Below are 24,068 nucleotides of genomic sequence, written 5' to 3' on the forward strand. Positions count from 1 at the left end.
CGCTTTCATAGATTAGATATTTTATAGATTAGACTCACTATTAGAAGCTTCCATAAAATGAGCATTCAGTAAAAATTTTTGAAAGAATGAATAAAACGTTTTACATTTTCTTCCTCTATCCTCACAAAAATCCTCCGAGGTAAGGAAAGGAAAAGTGGCCCCAGGAGTGATTTTTTTTCTGATCAAGAGATGTTATCTTTTAATTTAGTAAGAGTAAGGAATCATTTCTAAAATTTTTGCTTCAAAGACAACCGCATTTATTTTTCCCATTTTACAGTATAGTTTCTTTCATATCAAACAGACATAAAATTTATCATTTTATAATGTAGTGCTCTTTTCTTTGATCAGCTTACTTCTGGGCTTCCCAGAAAGGATTAATAGAATGATACTTGGGATATAATAAATGACATCAATTTTCTGATTAAAAAGACATGAATTTTCTATCAAAATGAATTTCAGTATGCGTGCTTATATATTTATGAAGTACAAAATCATAGTGGTTTAATAATAAGTCATTTTATAGGATTACCAAGGTTTTCATTTGAAAACCTTCAGAATTACAATGGTGGATGAATATCGGTCTGATTACTATTTGCTGGTTCCTCAGAGCACATCATATCTTGCAAATGATTAGAGACTGAGTAAGCCCTCCAACCAGACCACTTGCCCATGTGGTTTGCTCATGACTCAGGTCAACATCTCAAGCTAGAAGGAGAGTCCACCTATTTTTGAGAATACCTGAATATGCAGTGGGCCTGATTCCAAAGATCGTGATTAGAATTTCAGATTTGAGAGGAACAAACACAGAATAAGTCACTGAAGTTCTCTCAGATATTTTTCAGGCATGAGTTCAACCATAGGAGGGTTCTCTCACAGAGTGAGCAAGTCCTGACTGACACTCACCAGAGAAAACTCACTCCCTAGCAGCCTGACACTCACTTCAGCTTCCAAATATGAGTAAATCACTCCCAGTCTTACACGGAGAAAATTATAATTGATAAAATTTCATGTCCTGAGATCTTATAAGTAAAGATTTTTATTTTTATGGAGAGTTTTGATATTTCTAGATGGATTCTGAAGCACTGTTATTTTTTTTTTAAATTTGCTACATTAAATGGAATCAGTTTCTAATAGGTCCCTGAGCCACTAGATAGCAGGTTTCTACCTCATTCTGTCCCTTCTGTCGGCAGAGGTCTGCAGTTTCTATATAAGACTGCATATTAATCTCATCATGGGGCATGTGGAGGGCTCAGTGGTAGAGCGTCTACCTTTGGCTTGGGTCGTGATCCTCTCATAAGTAAATAAATAAAATCTTCTTTGAAAAAAAATCTAGCCACATTGAGAATGGTATTAGAAAAACCATCTCTGGTTTGACCAAGTCCCCCTATATCTACTCAAAACATCATGATTAATAACATGATTTCATAGGATTATTGAATTTGTAGTCTATAAATAAATTAGTGCATGCTTTCTAAGATTAAAATAGTCTATAAAGGGAAGACTATGATTAAGGAAATCATGTTTTAGACTGAAATTTTCAATTTAAAAAAATATAAAGGAACTAGAGATTTCTGATACAATAATTGGGCATGTGCAAAATAGGCCTGTAAGTTCTAGAATTTGGGGTAAGGAGTGGGAAAAATGGTGGTCACCACAAAGGTGGTCAAAGAGTACAAACTTCTGGTTAAAAATAGAGAAGTCCTAGAGATGTAATGCACAGCATTATTATAGTTAATAATACTGCATCTGAAATTTGAAAATTGATAAGGCTAGGTCTTAAAAGTTCTCATCACAAGAAAAAAATTTGTAACCATGTGTGGCGATGGATGGTAACTAGACTTACTGTAGCAAACATTTCACTATACATACAAATATTGAATCATCATGTTGTAATCCTGAAACTAATACAATGTTATATACCAGTTATATCTCAAAAAAATTGTACAATTCTGAACACCAGTTTCTCATGGATGGTACGTATACAAGGGCATGCATACACACACATCTTTCTCTGTCTCTCCCTCTCTCCTCTTCCCTCTTGGCTCCCAGAGAAAACAAGCAGAATTAATTAGCAATAGGTTCAAAGATCTGTTCAAATAAGTTTACAACTTGTTAGAAAGCTCAGTAAAGGGGATTATTCTCACATTGGCCATGTAAAATCTGGAAAACAGCAAAAGTTCTCAAAGAAATGAATACTAAAAAGTAGGGAAGTATAGTTCTTAAAAGTCAGATTATTCACTTTTGTAAAGACTTTTCTACACTCTCCAGGTCCTGTATATTCTCCAGGTTCTGTGAGGTATAAGTAGTTACAGTGAAGTAGGGAATGACATGGTGATGTGGACATTTGAGACTAAGAAGGTGACAAAATCTTAAATCCTGAAGCTTGACCAAAGCCAACTGGCAACTGGGTCACTGAGCACAGCAGAGCCTTGCTATGGATTCCAGTGAGCCAGGGAGCAGAGGTGTCCCCAGAGCAGTGGGCACGGATCCACACTGTTAGGTCACTTTCAAGGATAGCTGGCATGGAGAGAGCTTGAGTGACAGTGTGGGCTTCTGGATGTAGGTCCTTTCTTATCAGATAATAACACTGAGTGAAGAGTCCAAAGTGTCCTGGAGAGAATCTCCCATACACATTTGAAGGGGTGTTTCAGCTGATGCGTTTTAGTCCCTCTGAAATGAGAAGTGTCAAGAAAATTAAAAGAGAAGCTCTGAAGTGAGACACTCAGTAGAGAAGAATAGTATCAAGGAATTTCAGCTTCTGCTGGCTCAGAAGAGTGGAACTGTTCAATTTTTTTTTCTATTTTAAGTAGGTCATTCTGTTTGATATAAACTCTTTGAGATATATATATATCTTTAAAATTCCCACAAAGTACGAAAGAAAAATTCTCTAAACATCCAAATTGACCCAAAGGTTACATAGCTCTCAGAAAAGAAAAAGTGTGTGTTTCTTATCTATTATTGAATTGGATGTGTTGTTTTCCCATCTTATCTTCCTGGGGTAAATATCAAGTTAAAGGATAATATCAAGTTATATTCATGAAATCTGATTTTCCTGGTGTCAAGGCAACTCCCTGAATGAAGAGGCTTGGATTCTTTCAGGCCTGAAAAATCCTCCATCATGTTTTTTTTAAATTAATATATCATCTGCATATACCAAATACACCAACTGAATTAAAAGAGTCGTAAATGTATCTTGGTACTAGAACAATTCATTCTAGCCAATAAATTAAAGATTTTGAGGCCAATGCTCCAGGAAAATAAGCATCTGATGTTTTATAAGGAATTTCCAAAAAGTACTTGTGAGTTTTCACAAAATAGTATTACACACACACACACAGTTCAGTTATTTGAAATTTTGACAATAATTAAAGTTACAGGGTCCCCTAAACCATTTATTACCAAACCCTGTGTATCCAGGTTAACAGTGTTTTTTTCACTTACAATTAATGTTGCAATCACTGACTTTTAAATAAGAGTAAAAATAAAAATGTTTTTCCTGTGCTTTTTCCTGTGGCATAAAAGAACACAGAAAAATAGCACCTCTTTAAAAGCACTTCCCTCACACTTTTGACTTCTCATACTAGTATCTGCCCCCAAAGATGACATTCTGTCTTCCTTTACTTTAAATTGTTTGCCATCACAGTGTCAATCAAAAGCAAGTTTATTCCCAAGACAGATGCAAAGCATAGCTTTTCCATAGTGTTTTCAAGGGCAATGAGTCATTTGTCCATCAGCCAAAATCTACATAGTCATATTCACAAAGCAACAGGAACTGTTTTGTGGAGTCTCTGGATAGCCAGAGTTACTTTCAACATAGCAGGATTGGTCATCGATTTACCAAGCCATAGAAAGACTTTTAGTACCTATTTTGCCCCCTTGTTAAAGTCTCTTGGATTGTCACCACCTCAGGAAAAGTGGGAGAGCTTTCTCACCAAAAGTGTAGCATCAGCAAAGCCATCCAGCAGCATATCTTGCCCTTTTAAAAATCTCAGACCCCTTTAGGAATCCAAGAAAAAGTTACAAAAAATTTCTCCAGAAATAAATACACGTGGGAATGATCACAAACATGTGTTTCAGGCATTCCCACATTTCCAAGTTCAGTCATGGATCCTAGGTTTTAAAAGGCTTGCCCATGGCTTTTGAAAAGGGTTCAGTTGCCCAGGGAGGTTATTGCTTGGTAGTTCTGTGCTACCTGTGTGTCTACATTGTGGCTTCAGATGGTGACCAGTGGACAGAAAACATTCAACTCCAGGGGCACCTGGGAGGCTCAGTAGGTTAAAGATCTGCCCTCAGCTAAGGTCCTGATCCCAAGGTCCTGATATCAAGCCCCGCATTGGGCTCCCAGCTTAGTGGGGAACCTGCTTCTGTCTCTGCTTCTCTGCCCCCTCCCTTGCTCATGCTCTCTCTCTCAAATAATTAACTAAATAAGAAAGAAAAGAAAACATTTGACTCTATTAACTGCTATCCAACAATGGCTGGAGTTTTATTTCCTCCCTACACTATATTCCATTTCTCCCCCTAATTAAAGACCACCCTTGAGATAGTCCCTTTCTCCCTCTAAACACAACCTCTATTTTTAGAAACGTTTTCCCCCTTTCAGAAGACTCTTAGCATCTGTTTTAGCCACATGTTACTGCCTAGGCTACACACACAGAGACTCGCTCTCCAACACTCCAGACATCTATCACTGCACCCCCAACCCTTTCTTCTATCGGAAAATTTTCTTATTCCATATTAAATGCCGGTTAAACACACAAATTGGCTCCCTCACCATATGCCTCACATTCTTCAGTTTCCCTGGTACATTTAGAAAGCATTGGAGGGTCACTGCCAGGCTCTCTGTCAATGTCCCTTCGGGTTACAGGCCTATCTCTTGGCATCAACAATGCGAATGAGAATTCTCTGGGCTAATCTATACATTACGTCTACCCTCCAACTCATGTTGAACTCCCTTCTATCCCTCTTTTTAATTTGTATTTTATTTAATTAATTAGTAATTTATATTGTCTGGCTGACTAATCTGAAGAGACCATATTCTTAATGAACCAGTAGCTTTTTTTTTTTTTTTTTTTTTTACACAAAGGTCTACTCTTACTAGGTCAGAGGCCAGAGGAACCTAATCTCCTAGGAGTTGGTAATGGTAATTGCCAATCTCTCTGTAGAGAGAGAGAGACAAACTAATTGAAATACATCCACTGGGGGCACCTGGGTGTCAGTGGTTGAGCATCTGCCTTTGGCTCAGGTCGTGATCCTGGAGCTCCAGGATCAAGTCCCACATTGGGCTTCCCACAGGGGATCTCCCCTGCTTTTCCCTCTGCCAATGTCTCTGCCTCTGTCTCTGTATCTCTCATGAATAAACAAAATCTTAAAAAAAAAAGAAAGAAATACATCTACTTTACTACTGTGCAGTTTCTATGGGTTGTCAATGAACCAACTAAGAAAAGAAGAAATAATTTATTAATATATTCACTCAAGAAATATTTACATGACTCCAGACTGTTATCAATCCAGAAGTATGGAAGGAAAAGAGACAAACAATGCTTCTCCTCCATCAAGTTACATTCTTGTTGAAGGATGACAAAAAGTAAACAGAGGATTGAACATGATAACTTCAGATAATGAAAAATAGTATTAAAAAAAATCTGGGTGACATGATGTACACTGGGATCAAAGTTACCCTTAGGTTTGAGAGCAAAGAAGACCTTTCTTGGGAGGAGATACATTTGAGTGGAACCTGATTAAGCAGCCAGTCATACAAAAATCGGGGAGCAGAGGTTTCTAGGCAGTAGGAATAGCAACTGTAAGGTCGTAAGGTGGGTATGTAGCAGGCAGTTTATCTAGAAACAGAAAGATGTCTGTGTGATTGGAACCAAGTAAGCAAATGGGAAAGTGTCATGAGATAAGGCTGGTGAGAAAGGGCTCATTCCTTCCAGCTCCATGTCACGAGCAAGGGAGTTCAAATTTTAAATGTAAGAAAACCAATGGGAAGTTAAGCAGAGGGTGAAATAATCCTATTTACATTTCTGGATTACTCCAGTTGTTATCTGCAAATAGAATGTAATGGGCTAAGAGTAGAAGCAGGAAATGAGAGAAAACCAAACATCAGCACTCTGTACTAAGGACAAACGACTATTCCTCACACAATTTGTGAAAAGTGATTTTGCTTTACCTCTAAACAATACAGATCCTTACAACACAAGTCACAATGTAGTAGAATAGTCCTCTCTTATCCAGGCCTTTGCTTTCCACGGTTTGTTATTCAAGGTCAACTGGGTCTGGAAGCAGATGATCCTCCTCCTGATGCAGCCTTATAGCAGAAGGTCAATGCCTAATGTGACATCACAAAGCCTGTGTCATCAGCTCACTTCATTCCACACGCAGGTGCTTTGTCACCTCAAAGCATCCCAAGAAGGGCTAGCACCCTACAATAAGATATTTTGAGAGAGAGGGACACCTGGGTGGCTCAGTGGTTGAGCATCTGCCTTTGGCTCAAGTCATGATCCTGGCTGGGGTCCTGGGATTGAATCCCACACAGGGCTCCCCAGAGGGAGCCTGCTTCTCCCTCTGCCTCTCTCTGTCTCTCATGAATAAGTAAATATCTTTAAAAAAAAAACATTTTGAGAGAGAGAGGTCACATTCACATTTTATTCCAGTATATTGTTATAATTGTTCTATTTTACTATTAGTTTGGGTGTTCACCTCTTACTGTGCCTAATTATAAATTAAGTCTATCATAGGTATGTATGTATAGGAAAAAAACTAAAGTATAGATAGGGTTGGGTACTATCCATGGTTTTAGGCATCTACTGAGGGGTCTTGGAACACGTCGCCTCAGATAAGAGGAACGATTATAAAGATAAAAACTCTAGCTGGCACCATTGTCTAATGAAATGTTTTTGAATGTCAAATCAAAACAAGGAACCATTTTTGCATGACCTTGTTCTTTGTACTTCTTGGAACATTGAAATCTCAGACGCAGAGGATTACCTAAAGTTAATGGTTGCTTCAGGTTTAATCAATTTATTCCTTTGAAAGAAAACATACATAATATGATATTTTAGTTTGTTTTGACTACAGCTTTGAAGTTTTAAATACTTTTTTTAAATTTTTTATTTATTTATGATAGTCACACACACAGAGAGAGAAGGAGAGGCAGAGACATAGGCAGAGGGAGAGCAGGCTCCATGCACCGGGAGCCCGACGTGGGATTCGATCCTGGGTCTCCAGGATCGCGCCCTGGGCCAAAGGCAGGTGCTAAACCGCTGCACCACCCAGGGATCCCCAGCTTTGAAGTTTTAAATAACAGTATAGTACTCATAATATTATAGAATACAAATTTTTGGAATTGCCTGGGATTTTTGCAGAACTGATCCATGTCTGGGTAAAATGATTTCTCCCGCTATCACTATGCTTTCAATCATATTAATTGCATTTTATTATTTTATTTTATTTTATTTTATTTTATTTTATTTTATTTATTTTTGAGAGAGAGAGAGAGCATGTGGTAGCGAAGGAGCAGAGCAGGATGGGCAGAGGGAGAGAGAATATTAAGTAGGCTCTACACCCAGTATGGAGCCCAGTGGAGGCTCAATCTCAAGATCCTCAGATCACAACCTGAGCCGAAATCAAGAGTTGGATGCTTAATTGATTGGGCCAACCAAATGCCTCCTCTTTTTTTAAATGCCTTTTAAAAAGAAGAAACAGCAAGTACAGCTAGTAGTAAAAAAGAAAAGAAAGAATACAAAAATATATTGATATGATACAAAGACCTATTTTTCATTCATCCCCCCCTGAATATCTGAATCTTCCAGAGCCAATGGAATCTTCCATTCCAAGAGAATGAGCTCTTGCTCTGGAATGTTCAGCATATTTATTTTTGCCCCTCCTTCCACTTCCAGCAGAACTATTTCCATCTTTGTAATCATTGTCCACTGCCCAGTGCACATGCATTCTATTTTAGTAGGTTTTTCTCACTGTGGGGGGAGAAGCAATTAATCTAGAGTTTTAATAGCTATTAATGTTTAAGATATTTATCTGTCCTGATGGCAGGGGAATTCAGAAATCCAAATAATGATGCAAAGATATAAATTTCATTCTAATGGGAAAAACTGCAGACAACACTGAATGCTCTAGAAGCAGAGTGATGCAGGCAGGCTCTCAGGCTCTGCACAAATCCTATCACTAAAGCCCTAAGTGAGTCCCACGTGGAAACCTACCTTATGGATTGCCGTTGCCATCACTATCATTCCCACACACGGAAGATGCTCAATATTTGAACAGACCAGCTGGGGAGAATCAACCATGTAACAAATACCACCAGATTTTTCTTCCCTAAAGTTCAATTTTCTGTAAAAGTGCTAAGGCTTTGTAACTTTAATGACTTCTTCCTTTTACCCAGGCCTTTTCCACAGATCCTCTTTCTAAAATCTCAACTCTTACTATGCCAAACAGCAAAAGGCACACATTCAGCACTGTAAATTTTTTAGCTAATTTGCTAGCTATTTTCATCATTCATATTTGACAGGCCCAAATAAAAAAAAAAATCAATTTCTGTCTCTGATGACAGATAAGAAAAGCCTAAGTATGGCAAAATGGTGTCTTTGTCAATGCTTAATGAATAAACCGCATAAAAGGAATAGGCCTGATACATTTTTTTCTCAGAAATCAATAGGAACGCTCTCCATTTTTATATTAATCCACTCTGCATTAAAACCTAGAATTGCAGATTAAGCTTTCATGTCTCTGTACTCATTTCCCAACCCGCCCTATTTAGTGATGTGGTTTTTTTTCTAAGCATTGAGCAATTGTCCATCACCCCTGCATTTCACCAGCTCCCTGCAAAGAAGTTATTTGCTGACATGCTGATCTATTAAGCAACATACGAAGAAATCCACAAGCTTGTGTTTCATTGAATCACAAGAAACTTGAGGAAACCCAACAAAGGGTGGTGAGCAAAGGGAAACTTAATTAGTTTAAGTGAAACTGACTCAGACAAATATGCTAATTTGCTAGCTCCACCAGGATCTGGTTTTCTCTATAATCTGTTTTAACTTTCAAGCCACATTTGTGACTGTAGACTATCACAGACCCAGACTTTCGGAGCCAAAGTTGGCATGGGTTTGGTGACAAAGAAGACCAGCCAGGCAGGAAAGCCAGGCCTGGCTCAACTGGGGCTGTTCTCACAGTCAAGTCAAACAGGGCTCCTAGTGGAGGGGGGATTGTCACCGGTTCCCAGGGGAGCAGCTGAGAAGACATCGCAAACAGATGGCAGAGTTGGTCCTAATCAGGGTGTCGAAGTGCAGGTCTGAGCTAGTTGGCAAAACCAGAAAAAGGGTCAATGTGGGGCAGGCTGTATGCCTTTTAGATGATGCTTGAAATAAAAGGTTTTCTTCCACCAACACTGAGATGACTTCAGGTAACCATTGGTCAAGTGAGAATTATATTTTGGCCTGAAGGCAATCCTTCCCCAAAGCTTTGAAGCAGTGCCTGCCTCATAAGCAAAAGTGTCTCAGGGTGACTAATAATAGAAATCCTGGGACCCCTGAGAGGCTCAGTTGATTAGGGGTCTGCCTTTGGCTCAGACCATGATCCCAGAGTCCTGGGATCGAGCCCCCCATAAGCTCCCTGCTCCGTGGGGAGTCTGCTTCTCCCTCTCTCTCTGCCCCTCCCCCTTCTCGTGCACACTGTCTCTCTCAAGAGTGTTCTTTCTCTCCCTCTCAATTAAATAAAATCTTTTTTAAAAAAAGAAATAAGAGAAATAGAACATCATTAGAATTTTACAATAGTTATTATTGCCACAGGGAAATTCCACTGATGGATGCTTAACTTAGTGGTCAGAACTTTAAGGAGAAATAGGATATCAGCATAGCCTCAAAGTATCACCCATAAGTAAGTATTGTAAGCATTGTGGTGGCTATTAATTACTGTGGTTCTGGCAGGTGGAGCCTAATTACCCTTTTTTTTTTTTTTTTTTAGAGTTATCTGGATTTAGTGACTGGTTTCTAATGAATAGAAAATGGAATGGGAAAAATTAGAACTTCACAGGGGAGAATCCTGACAGCCCCATAACCAAATGATCAAGAGTAACATTATCTGTATGAGTCATATTGCTATCATGTACCCATTTATATGTCAAGATGAGAAAGCCAATTTGCTCCTGTGGTATTCTTCCCAGAAGTCCATCATTCCAATCCAACTAATAGTAAGATATCATCAGACAGACACAAATTGAGAGCTACTCTACAAAATATCCACCTGGTATTCTTAAAAGTGTTGAAGTCACAAGAAACAAGGAGAGACAGAGAAACCACAAAAGATTAGAGGAAATCTAGGAGACATGACAATTAATACAACGTGATACGCTATGTTGGATCCTAGAATAGAAGAAGGGCATTAGTGGAAAGCTGGTCAAATGCCAATAGAACTGTAGTTGAGCTAAGAGTGTTGTTCCAATGGTAATTTCTTAGTGGTCGTGTACCATGGTTATGTAAGATGGTAACATTAAGGAAAGCAGGGGGAAAGGTAAAGGAGAACTCCCTGTGCTAATTTTGCAATCCTGTACATCTGAAATTATTTTGAAATGAAAATGTTTTTTAAAAGACTAGAAAAACAGTCTAGCCACTTAATATTTTAGAGTGGAAAAATAAGCCCCACAATCTTCTCTAGCTGCTCAAATGCTATTTCTCGTCACATTATTGTGATAAGTTTCTAGTTAAACAATTTTTTTTCCTATTTCAATTTTTTTTAACTTGAAAGATTGACCTAGGTCAAGAGAATGAGAATACAAGCCACAGACTGAGAGAAATATTTGCAAAGGACATATTTGATAAAAGACTGCTATCCAAAATATACAAAGAACTCTTAAAACTCGACAATGTGAAAACAAACAAACCTATGAAAAATGATTAAAGGGGGCAGCCTGGGTGGCTCAGTGGTTTAGTGCCTACCTTCGACTCAGGGCGTGATCCTGGAGACCCAGGATCAAGTCCTGCGTCGGGATCCCTGCATGGAGCCTGCTTCTCCCACTGCCTGTGTCTCTGCCTCTCTCTGTGTGTGTCTCTCATGAATAAGTAAATAAAATCTTTAAAAAAATGATTAAAGGAACTAGATACCTTACCAAAGAAGATATATAGATGGCAAGTAATCATATGAAAAGATGCTCAACATCATATATCCTTAGGAAATTTCAAATTAAACAACAATGACACACCACTGTATATCTATTAGAATGACCACAATCCAAAACACTGACAACATCAAATGTTGACAAGGATGTGGAGCAACAGGACTCGTATTCATTGCTAGTGGGAATACAAAATGGTACCCCCACTTTGGAAGACAATTTGGCAGTTTCTAACAAAACTAAATATACTCTTATAATGTAATCCAAGAATTATACCCCTTATTATTTACCAAATGAATTAAAAGCTTGTATGCACACAAAAGCCTACACACGATGTTTATAGCAGCTTTATTCATAATTACCAAAAACTTGGAGGCAACCAAGATACCCTTAATAAATGAATGAATTAATAAACTGTGGGACATCCACAAAATTGAATTTTTTATTCAGTACTAAAAAGAAATGAGCTATCAAATCATGAAAAGATATGGAGGAACCATAAATACATGTTACAGGGTTAAAGAAAGTAATCTGAAAATTATATATATTATATGATTCCAACCATACAACATCCTGGAAAGGACAAAACTATTTGGAGACAGTAAATAGATCAGTGGTTGCCAGAGACTGAGGGAAAGGAACAGATGAAAAGGTAGAGCTCAGAGGATTCTTTTTTAATAGACTTTATTTTTTTAGAGCACTTTTAGGTTCATAGCAAAATTGAGAGCAAAATACACAGATTTCCTTCATACCCTCCCCCCTACATATGCACAACCTCCCTCACCAGAGTGGCACATTTGTTACAACCAATAAACGTACCTTAACACATCACTATCACCCAAAGTCCATGGGTTTGTCCAAGTCCAAGTTTGTATTAGGGTTCAGTCTTGGTGTTGTATATTCTAAGGGTTCAGACAAGTAAATAATGATATATGTATCCAATTCCTTTCAACATGGGTTCATTAACTGTAACAAATATATCACATTTGTGGTATATGCTGATAGTGGAAGGCTTGCATATATAGGAAGGGAGTGTTAGGGACCCTCTCTATATTTCTGCTCACCTTTGCTATGAATCTAAAATTGCTCTAAAATAATAAAATTATATTTCAGAAAAAAAGAAAGAAAGATTATCCTGGAATAATGAATGAAGAGAATTTTCCAAGTACAGAAAACAACTTCATCCTTATGGATAAAAGAGTACATTCACTGAAACATGGAATTTGCCATGTGTCAAACATATTCAAATAGCTGTGTATACATAATTTAATAATCACAGCAATTCTATGAGGTAGTTACTTTTATAATCATTCCTTTACAGATGAGGAAACAGATTCAAGGAGGTTAAGTAACTTGCTGTGAAGACAAAATCATGGCTCAGGGTGGGGGATGTGGGGGAGGCTGGTTCTTACTTTCTGGGCATACGTAACCCAAAAACTGGGATGCTTGAGTGGCTCAATGGTTGAGCATCTGCCTTTGGCTCAGGGCATGATCCTGGGATCCTGGGATCGAGTCCCACATGGGGCTTCCTGCAGGGAGCCTGCTTCTCCCTCTGCCTATGTCTCTGCCTCTCTCTCTATCTCTCTCTCTCTCTCTCTCTCACTGTGTGTGTGTGTGTGTGTCTCATGAATAAATAAATACAATATTTAAAAAAAAAACAAAACTGAAGTCCATTAAAATTTTTAAGAGTTTAAAAAAATTATAAGAGTTTATTTGAGCAAACATCCATTTAAATCAGGCAGCACCAAGCTAAAATTAGGACCTTTCTGTGGATGGAAGCTAGGAGGAAGGCTTTTATGGGGCAGATGCAGAAACAAAGCAAAGAAATTATTTGATTGGCTCTAGCTTCATGTGCTGCTCTATTGGGGAAAACCTAGCTGGCTGTTTGTGATAAGTTAGTCTCAAGTTTTGTTTTCTTAAATTCAATTGCATTGACTCTGGTTTAGGTTTCAGTTTGCCTCCATGCGTCCCCAAGGTATCAGAGTCACCTCGGTCTAATGCTCTCCTGGTTTATTACTTTAACAGAATATAACTAAATTTGGGGCATTAAATGAGTTCTCAAGTTATGAGTTCTACTTATAACATGCAACATGAAATTTTATATTCCTTATACAAAACTGTAATACTGACTGAAGAATCAAATTTACATGGAAGTACAGTAGTCTCAGCAGAAAATCACATTGTTTCGTATGGATTCAGAACACAAATTTTTGGGCAGCCCGGGTGGCTCAGCGGTTTAGCGCCGCCTTGGGTCCAGGGCGTGATCCTGGAGACCTGGGATTGAGTCCCACGTCGGGCTCCCTCCCTGGAGCCTGCTTCTCCCTCTGCCTGTGTCTCTGCCTCTCTCTCTTTCTCTCTCTCTCTGTGTGTCTCTCATGAATAAATAAATAAACTCTTAAAAAATAAAGAACACAAATTTTTCCATATGTGTTACCTTAAGCTTGTGCTTATTACAGATTATAAGTACTCAAAAAGGTAGCACTATTTCTAAAGAAAATGCCTATTTTATGCTATCAGCCAATATCCACTAATTAGTTTACATTACCAACATTTGACCCAAGGCAAATTTGATCTACGATGTTTTTATTCAAAACTAATCACTGAGGAGTGCTTAGGTGGCTCAGTTGGAGATGTCAGGTCATGATGCCAGGGTCTTGGCACTAAGTCCAAAATCATTATCATCTGGCTTCCTGCAAAGCGGGGAGTCTGCTTCTCCCTGTCCCTCTGCCCCTTCCCATTGTTCCTGTGCTCAAACTCTCTCTCAGATAAATAAACAAAATCTTTTAAAAATAAAACTAATCAGGGATCCCTGGGTGGCTCAGCAGTTTAGCGCCTGCCTTTGGCCCAGGGTACGATCCTGGAGTCCCGGAATCGAGTCCCGCCTAGGGCTCCTGGCATGGAGCCTGATTCTCCCTCCTCCTGTGTCTCTGCCTCTCTCTCTCTCTCTCTCTGTCTATCATAAATAAATAAGTCTTTTAAAAAATAAAATAAAATAAAACTAATCACTGAAGAAGCTCAGGTCACTAGAATATATATTATAAAGAATGTTCCCCTTGCAGCTGTCATTTAGAATATGTAAATGTAAGTTAGGATCCCAGAGAATAATAAATCACCTTAACAGAAGACACAGTACTCCCTGTCCAGAGGGAGTCATAGCAAGACTAATGTGAGGCAGAGGGAAAGGCTAGGTAGGGCTGACCAACTGCTTTAATGAAAAGCAACTCTTTAAAGAAGGAACAGAAGAATGGAACAGAAAGAGAGAAGAAACAAGGACTGATTTTGTCCCTTTTTGTTTAAACTTTTTGAGTGCTTATTATCAGTAAAACAAACTCCAAAACCTTAGTATGTCATGCTAGTTTTTTAGCAATCGCTAGCCCCTAGGCTGCAATAGCCAGGCATGATTCCCTAGATTCCAGTTCCATAGACTCACTCAAGTTGTCCGGACTCATTCTTCACTTTCTGGCCTCTGAGCCTTTACTCACATATCCCTGAACCTTCAAATGTCCTCATTCAAAACAGAATGCAGCAGTGCCTGGGTGGCTCAGTCATTGAGCCTCTGACACTTGGTTTGGGCTCAGGTCATGATTTCAGGGTCATGATCTCAGGGCCATGAGCCCCGTGTTGAGCTTCATATTGGGCTTCCCACTCACAGAGAGTCTGCATGAGATTTTCTCCTTCTCCCTCTACCCCTCCCCCTGCTCGAGTTCTCTCTCTCTCTCTAAAATAAAGAAAATCTTAAAAAGGAAAAAAAATGGAATTCAGAGGCCAAGATGGCTGAAAAGCTCTCCCAAATCATATTTCATTCTCCAATTGAAGTTTTTCTTTCCTCTCTCTTCCTGTATTACCAATGCTCCTTATACATCTGTAAGAGCATATATCATTCTGCCTACTGTGGCAGTTAGCTGTCCAATCTCCTCTGCACGGCTGTAATCTGAGAGCAGAGACCACATCTCCTCGCTCGTACTCCCCAGCACACCTATTGCAATGCCTGACATGTAAAAGAATCTTAGAATCTCAAACTCAGAGTTAGAAGGAAACTCAGAGATGAAATAGGACACATTTGATATAAGAATGATAGAGGAAAGATTGAGGGGAAAGGTTAGGAAGAGAAAATTAGAAAGGGCAAGAGTAATAATAAATATTTCTTGAGAATTTATTACAGGCCACATGATTCCAAGCTCATTATATATATATATGTTAATGTTATAATGTTAATATATAAATGTTAATTTATATATTATGTTAATTTATATATATGTGTTATGTTATAATGTTAATATATAAATGTTAATTTTATAACAATTTGACAAGGAAAGTATTGTTATCATTCTCTATCAGAGAAGCAAACCGAGACACAGAGGTTAAACAAATTGTCAAAGTTGAGCAGTTAAGGAGAGATGGAGCCAGAACTCCAGCCCAGGCAGTTTGGCTCCAATGTTTGCTTGTCAGTAAAACAAAGCCCAGTAACGGAGCCTTACACACATAGCACAAGGAGAAGGAACCTTCAGGAATGGGCACCTGCAACGTACTTTCCATCTTGCTAACCTCTAGATGCCCATGCTATGTACACTGGGTGTAATTATCTTGAAGTTCAAAAACCTTACCCAAAATGGTCAGCATTCACAAAATACTATAAAACATTCATATAATATGACACTTTCAGAAAGCACCTTTCCGTGATTTTTAATGCACAAATCCCCATGAAAGGAAGACATTTGGTAACCAGCCCAGGCATTGTAGCCACAAGAGAAGAAATTCAGTGAGTTTAATCAAAAGCATGTACCTAGCCACCAGGGCCCCTTTGGGAATGCTTGCTAGAAAAACCACATGTAGCTTTCAGTTTCTATCATCTGGCCCTAACACAGCCCTTGTTTTTTCTGCTTAGGAATAATTCAAAGTAGGTTGCCTGTAGGAACAATTTTTAAAAGACTAATTTTTTTTATAACTTCAATGTTAGGCAAATTTTTCAAATTTTCCCATTACAATCAAAGCTTAATGAAATATTTATGAACTACTGAGGTTGATAGTTTGTTAATTTTCGTTTTCTAACCAGAATGGGATAACACGGAGCACTGATGTCACATACATTCTCTGAGGTCACATGGACAGGTTGTTAAGTCTCTTTGACTTTCAGAAATAAGTGGGTCAGTTCAGGTTGCAGAAACCTCCTTAAACTCAGTCTAGTGTAATAGAAGGGCACATTTTAAAATTGACCAAGGAAATGCCTTGGAAACTGCTATAAGAAGTATTTGACAAAGAAGAAAAATATGTCCTCAGTTTGTCTTCAGTTAAACACACACACACACACACACACACACACACACACACATTCTCTTCCCACCATGGTGTTGGGTACTTCTGGGGACACCACTCACATTATAGTCTAAATAAGCACTCCTACCTGTGTTCTTCCCTTTCTTGCTGTAATTTCTTCTATTAAGTGACTACAAAATGCCCCCATCTCCTGGGAACACCAGGTCTCTTGCCTTTCATTCAATTATACAAATGCCACTACTTATTTGAAGCTTAAAGATCCAGCCTTTATTCATGTTAACAGGAAGGGGGAAAATGACAGGATTAGAGCCTAATGTTTGAGGCTGTGGAATTTCAGACATCAGTTAGCAAATAGCAGAAAAGATCTGGGACTACCCAAGCAGCTCATCCTTAATACATCACATTGATGAGCACCTTGACCTCTTATATTAAGCTAGTCCTTCTTCCTATTGTTCATGGAACTTCAGGGTCCTTCATCCCCTGTGTTGCTGTTGGTGAGCTGGCAATGTACTATAGCATAAAGAGACGTGAATGGAGAAGTAGGACACCCAAGACTAATGTCTAGCATCATGCTCATCAGCAGTGCTAGCTTCGGCTTCCACATCCTTGGGCATTGTATGGATATGTGACTTATTCAGTCCATCCCTGTTTATAGAGCTCCAAATGGAAAGGGGCAATGCTCCTATTACTTCTCACAGGGCTGTGGTAAGTTTTCAGCGAGGTCTCACAAGTCAACATGGAGCACAATCCTTGTGGCACTCAACACACGCTAGCTAGTACGGTTAAATATCTCTAAAGCTAGCATGAAATTCAATCCCTAAAGAAATCACTCCACAACTTCTTGTTTACAGAAGCTCACATTTACTTCTTCCCAGAATTTCATTCCCGTCTCTCTCACCAAGATGACAGGACTCCAGATGTTGTTTCTCCTTTCTCAAATTACATAACACCTTTGATCCCTCACTTTCAATCAGGACTAATAGGCTCTAATTGCAGACATTATCAATGCGAATGGTGCTAGTTCCTGATAAATGAGCTGCTGGCACAGGGTGTCCTGCCATGACATGTAGATGAGCGCAGGGAAAGCACTGCCATTCCACAAATCACTCAGCACCTGGGACTCGGGTTGGTGGCACCTGGCAGTCTCCTTGTTTCAGGGCACACAGCCTTGCCAGCCGCTGACTGTCATCAAACAATACACTCTAATATTATTCCATGGTTTGCTTTTAAAGAGATCCTTCCTAGAACAGGCCAACTGATTCATTTCCAAGCCACCGGCAAACATAATCACATAGTGCAGAGAGAATAATAGAACATTTTGGTGGCTTGCATTTTCTGGGATAAAATTAGGAAAAATCAAAGACCGTGTTTTGCCTAAAGTTTAAGAACAAGAGTTTCCAGGGCCAGAGGGTGGACACGCATACGTTATGGTGGTATTTTTTTAACAAGGATTTTGAGTGAATCCTTTGATTAACATTTATACTGTAAATGTAACATCATCATTACCACAGAATTTATTCTACAACTGTTTAAAGCTTCAGCACTTAACTTCTCAGCTTCCCCAATATGTTAATATGTCACAGATGATTCTGAAAAATTAAAATGGCCAGGAATGTACTTGACTTGCACCAAATACCATAAGCTCAACCATCAGTGAAACCTGAAAAAGTGAAAATAATGCGTTTGATCAAGTTCATTTTACAGAATATAGATAATATGGAAGCAAGCAGTCAGAATCTGAAAGGAAAATATTCTCTAATTTTGCCTGTTGAATTTGGAAATCTTTAGTTTGCGAATCCATCATTTCCGCAAAGTTTCTCTGACTCTATGATGTATTATCAAGGTTAGGCCCTGAAAGACCCACCTGCCTCCAGCCACACTGGTCTGATTTCAGTTTCTACAACTAATTCATCTATTTTTTCCATTACCTTAGAACCTTCACCTTTGCTAGTCCCCCACTGTGGAACATTCTCCACACCCTCCCCCATCACCACCCGCTTACCCTTCAATTTCAACTTAAAAATCATTCTCTCAGACTGATCATCCCAGACACCACGTCTCCTCAACCCAGTTCTCGTTCCCTCATATCCCTAAACTACCATTTCTTGCCCCCCTGGTTCCTTTGTAATGCTCTTCACATAATTACTCCAGCATAGCTCTTTCCTGTGGCCTCTACAGTCTCTGATATAGAGGGACTTATCTTTTTGTCCCTACCACTTACCAAGAAGCCTATCACATATCAGGCACTCCATACATATTTATTGAATTCGTTGATTAGCATATGGATGAATAAATTCAGGCATTCTCATGCATTTTTTGTAGGGTAGGCATGGATTGGCACCAGGAGACTATTGCTTTTTTGCAACATGACATCAGAGGGCTTTCAGAGTCTCCATAGAGTATTCCGTGTTTAGACACACGGTGTACAGATGTGGCCTAAAAGATAAAAGTGAAACCAAAGGCCCCCCTTTTGTTCCAGGTTGTTTCCACACCAATCAAGACTAAGAAATCATGGGGCACCCCCCACCATCCTCTAATTTCATGTTTAGCCAGGATATTAAGGGAGGAAATCAACCAGAAGTAAAACAGTTTACTTCTACTTACATTCCACTGGATAGAACTATCCACATGGTGAATCTAACTGTAAGAGAAAATGAGAAATGAAGAGTTGCACATGGGTATGGGTGAGTATAAACAAGGACTAGTTTGGTCTTAACAAGTAATTCTCCTTTTTGACACCTGGTCTTCATGATTTAGCTAAAAGGACTAATTCCTTTATGAAAATTGGATTCAGCCCAGACACATTTTAAATATACTCTCGAAAGCCCATAGCTTTGCATTTATACTGTCTGGCATTGTGCTCCGGGATATACTTAAGGTATCAAATTATGTATTTCCATATCACAAATTACCTCAAAAGTTAGCAGCTTGAGACAGAAAACATTTGTCTTCTCAGTGTCAGGAATCAGGAATTTAGATATGGCTTGGCTGTACCTCTGGCTGAAGGTCTTTCCTGAGTTTGCAGTCACACTGTGGCTTGGGGTGAGGACACATCTGAAGGTTTGTTTGGAGCAGGATCCACTTCTTAACCCACTCATGTGGTTATGGGCAGGATTTGGTTCCTCACAGGCTGTTGAACTGAGGGCCTAGTTCCTCACTGGTTCACTGGGTCCTCCCTGGCTATGGGCTGGAGGCCTCTCTCACTTCCTTGCACAGGTGTCCACAGGGCAGCTTACAGCATGGCAGCTGGCTTCTCTCCGACCAAGCGAGCAAGAAAACAACAGGTAGTTGCCAAAGCTGGAAGCCAATGTTTTGTAACCTAATCCAGAAACGGCCGTCATAGTTCTCATCTCCTGTTCCTTAGAAGTGAGTCTCCAGGTGCAGCCCACATTCAAGGGGCAGGGTCACACAAAGACATGAACACGAGGAGGCAGGGATCATTGCGGATTGTCTTAGAGACCACTTACCACTGATGTTCTTCTAGGACACATAATTGTTGGCCATCGTTGTTCAACAGTTTTGTTTCTGATTTTCTTCTCAATATTTCCTTTAAGATTTTATTTATTTATTCATGAGAGACAGAGAGGCACAGACAGAAGCAGGCTCAATTTGGGACTCAATCCCAGGACCCCAGGATCACAACCTGAGCCAAAGGCAGATGCTCAACCCCTGAGCCACCCAGGTGCCCTCTTCTCAAGTTTATGATGTTGAAGATGGCCCATAGATGATGGACATTGTGGACAATCAATTTATGAAAATTACAGTAGATTAAAGTAGTAAAATCATCTAAAAAGAAAGAAGTATAGCCTTTGGTCAGCTATCTAGCACTACATTAGTTATATTGTATATACTTTCCTAGTTAATCCTTTATAGGACTAGCTAGGGTTTTTTTTTTCTTTTCTCATTTTAAGATTGATTGATTGATTTGACAGAAAGGGCACAAATAGGCAGAGTGACAGGCAGAGGGAGAGGGAGAAGCAGACTCCTCATGGAGCAGGGGACCCGATGTGGCGCTTGATCCTAGTAACCCGGGATCATGACCTGAGCTGAAGGCAGACATTTAGCGGATGGAGTCACCCAGGCACTAGCTAGTTTTTCAAATTCTATCTGATACTACTCTGTCAATTAAAGTATCTTTGGAGGGAAACGAACTACGGCTGGTGAAAGGGGAGGAGGGCAGGGGGTGGGGGTGAATGGGTGACGGGCACTGAGGGGGGCACTTGACGGATGAGCACTGGGTGTTATTCTGTATGTTGGCAAATTGAACACCAATAAAAAATAAATTTATTATTAAAAAAATAAAGTATCTTTGGAGAAGTGAAATGGACTTACATGGCTTCCTATCTGTGAAGAGTCAGGAAGTTCAATTCTTTCACATGCATAGGGTATAGAAGAACCAGAAACATTTGCAAACAACACTAATAGCCCTCCCCGCTTAACCTTACCAAATATGAGGAAATCTTTTATTTCCAAGTTGAAGATCAAATAATCCTATTCATATGTTCATATTTGGGTTTATAATAATATTCTTTCTTAATACCCTACATATTCTTTTTTTTAAGATTTTATTTCTTTATTCAAGAGAGACACAGAGAGAGAGGCAGAGGCAGAGGCAGAGGGAGAAGCAGGCTCCCTGCAAGGAGCTCAATGTGGGACTCAATCCTGGGACCCTGGGATCATGACCTGAGTCGAAGGTAGACACTCAACCATTGAATGACCCAGGTGGCCAATACTCTACATATTCTTGGAACTGCATCCAAACTGTTCTGACCTTCAGGTCCCCAAATACAGATTCTGGTGAAGCCTAGATATATTTGTTTGTCACCAGTAATCTCCAACTTAGCATCATTGATATTTGTGCAAAGTCTGGTAAATGGGGCCTAGGTATTTCTTTTATGTCTCTTATTATCTAAATTAAGAAATCTCTGGTTTTTACGTTTTCTTTTTTTTAAAGATTTTATTTATTCATGAGAGACACAGAGAGAGAGGCAGAGACAGAGGCAGAGGGAGAAGCAGGCTACATGCAGGGAGTCCAGTGCAGGACTCGATCCCGGGACCTTGGGACCACACCCTGAGCTGAAGGCAGACGCTCAACCACTGAGCCACCCAGGCAACCATGTTTTCTAAATTCTAAAATGTTATATGATATATGGATATTTGACCTATATTAAACAATACAAGGGCTAACTAGTTTAGAATTTCTTCTAAAATACATAAAGTTTTAATCACTGAGAATTTTGACAGTAGTATATATAGTTGCACAGAAAGTATAAAAAGAAAATATATTGCTTTATAATAATTTTTATCACTCTTTACAATAGAGTTTTATTTCCTAGTCTCCATACTTAATCTAGTTCTCTCTTTGGCCTACACTCAGTGTGAATATTTTATTTTATTTTATTTTAATTTTATTTTATTTTAAATGATTTTTTAAAGATTTTTATTTATTCACGAGAGACACAGAAAGAGAGGCAGAGACACAGGCAGAGGGAGAAGCAGGCTCCATGCAAGGAGCCTAATGTGGGACTAGATTCCGGGGGGCCTGGATCACGCCCTGAGCAGAAGGCAGATGCTCAACCGCTGAGCCATCCAGGCATCCCATCAGTGTGAATATTTTAACACAAATTCAGATTGTGTCATTGCTCTGTTCACAACCCCCAATGTCTCCCAAAAAGCTTTGAATAAAAGCTAAAGTCCTTACCATAATGTTGTATCTGGCTACATCTGTAATTTGTTATCTTAACCTTCCCTGTTAGGGGCTCATTGGTTGAATTCCACAGTCTCCTAGGTGGGTGCTGTGTTCACGGAGCACATGACCTATTCTCTGGTTGCCTCCTTTCTCTCTACCCACCAGTCTTCACAAAGATCTTCATTCATAGCTCTATTTAAAGTTCCAGAAAAGGGATGCCTGGGTGGCTCCGTGGTTGAGCGTCTGCCTTTGGCTCAGGATGTGATCCCGGACTCCAGGAGTCCCACATCGGGCTCCCCGCAGGGGGCCTGCTTCTCCCTCTGCCTGTGTCTCTGCCTCTCTCTGTGTGTCTCTCATGAATAAATAAGATCTTTAAAAATAAATAAAGTTCCAAAAAAGAAAAAAAAACAACAGAGAGAACTAGCCTTTCCCTTCCTATTATCTTCTGCTTTCCTTTATAACATGCATCACTGACATTGTGCTATAAATTTAGACATGTATCCCTCCCTCTTAAATGAAAGCTTTATGAAAGTAGGAACTGTGTTTTACTGTTTTAGTCACTGATACATCCACAGCACCTAGAATACCAGCTGGCACATTCTGGGAGTCAACTGGACTTAGACGATCAAATAAAGAAATTTTAAAGGACCTCAAATCTAAAAGGAATCCCCAGGACCATGAGAATATTCTTTCCCCAGCACTGTAAACCGTGTACCTAACAAAGTGCTCTGCTGTGTAATAGTCTTTATGGAAGTATCTGTAGTTGAAATGAATGAACAAATGCCTAAATTGAAAAGAATCAGTGCTATTGTTTCTCAAACTGTGAATAAACTATGTTTTTTTCTCAGCTAATAATACTTTCCAGTGCATGCCAACCAAAAAAACAAACCAAAAATAAAAATACAAACTGGAGAAAGCCTGGCAAAGCTTTCTGAAAGGCATACCTGAAAAGCCTATTAGAGTACTAATCCTGTAATGCAAAAGCCATGTATCACTGAATTCCCCTGAAGAAATGACCCTGAAATCTCTCTGACATCACAGCCAGAAGTCAGAGGAGAAGACAAATTCCTGTTGTGCTTGTCCTTCTTCCCCATTCTTCCACCATGACAGAAAAGGCTCATCAATCACCTCGTCTTTCCTTCTGAATGCAGACTTGGCCTCAGAATGCCCAGCAAGCCTCTCTTAGAAGCCATAACTGCATATACTCCAGACAATGTTTGTCACTGTTGCTTGCATTCATCAGTTGTAGGCAAAATTACCAGGGACTGAGAAAGCACAGATTTTATTACTTTTGTCTGCTATCTAAAAGGAATAGAGAATTTAGACCTCAATGTAAGCAAACCTAAAACCGACATATTGGTCTTCATTACTTTATCCATATTAGTGGACAGAGTGACCTTCATTTTGGAAACATGAGATCCAAGTTTTCTGTGGAGGAAACCTGATCTCTCTCAGAAAGATTAAACTTCAGCTCTTTAGTAGTATCTCTTGAGATGTTTCACATCCAAGCTTTGAATGTGACCTGTATTCAAGTCCATTCAAATTCATAAATATTTACTGAATGTCTGCTCTCTGGAAAATGTATTCCCTGGTAGGAATTGGTTATTAACAGATGGAAGAAAGAATAGATCCTCTATGGCAACTGTATTCAGAGATGACATCTCATAATATCACAAACTCTTAGAAAGGATTGCTTAAGGGGCTAATATAAACCTTATCTTTCAGATGTGACCAATCCAAAATTCCTAATAACAGGTAAATCTATTCTAAAATTTGTTTTTGAAATTTCTTTGAGAAGAAAATATGTTACTAAGCAAATTTGCAATATACGGGCAAATGTAACAGCAGTTTTAACCTAGATAAGAGAATAATTTCCAGGGACTCCAGCAACATTAATTAAGTAGCGACAATAAAGGTCAACAACTTGACAACAAGTCTTATCTGTCCATTAAAGCCAGTCTTTTTTTTTAAGATTTTATTTAT

General features: G+C 39.2%; 2 long non-coding RNA genes across 2 annotated transcripts; both read right to left on the reverse strand.

Moving 5' to 3' along the window:
• Positions 1 to 2,075: 2,075 nt before the first annotated feature.
• Positions 2,076 to 6,321, reverse strand: LOC112670355 (uncharacterized). The gene is made up of 2 exons (XR_003142908.3): positions 6,170 to 6,321; positions 2,076 to 2,670 (listed from the first exon to the last, which is right to left on the reverse strand). It is a non-coding gene; the product is annotated as an uncharacterized LOC112670355 (long non-coding RNA).
• A 12,003-nt stretch (positions 6,322 to 18,324) lies between these two features.
• Positions 18,325 to 20,191, reverse strand: LOC112670417 (uncharacterized). Its single transcript, XR_007403832.1, has 3 exons — positions 19,309 to 20,191; positions 19,001 to 19,037; positions 18,325 to 18,832 (listed from the first exon to the last, which is right to left on the reverse strand). It is a non-coding gene; the product is annotated as an uncharacterized LOC112670417 (long non-coding RNA).
• Positions 20,192 to 24,068: the final 3,877 nt, after the last annotated feature.

This window comes from Canis lupus, chromosome 2, assembly GCF_003254725.2.
Source record: "Canis lupus dingo isolate Sandy chromosome 2, ASM325472v2, whole genome shotgun sequence".
Lineage (NCBI taxonomy): Eukaryota > Metazoa > Chordata > Mammalia > Carnivora > Canidae > Canis > Canis lupus.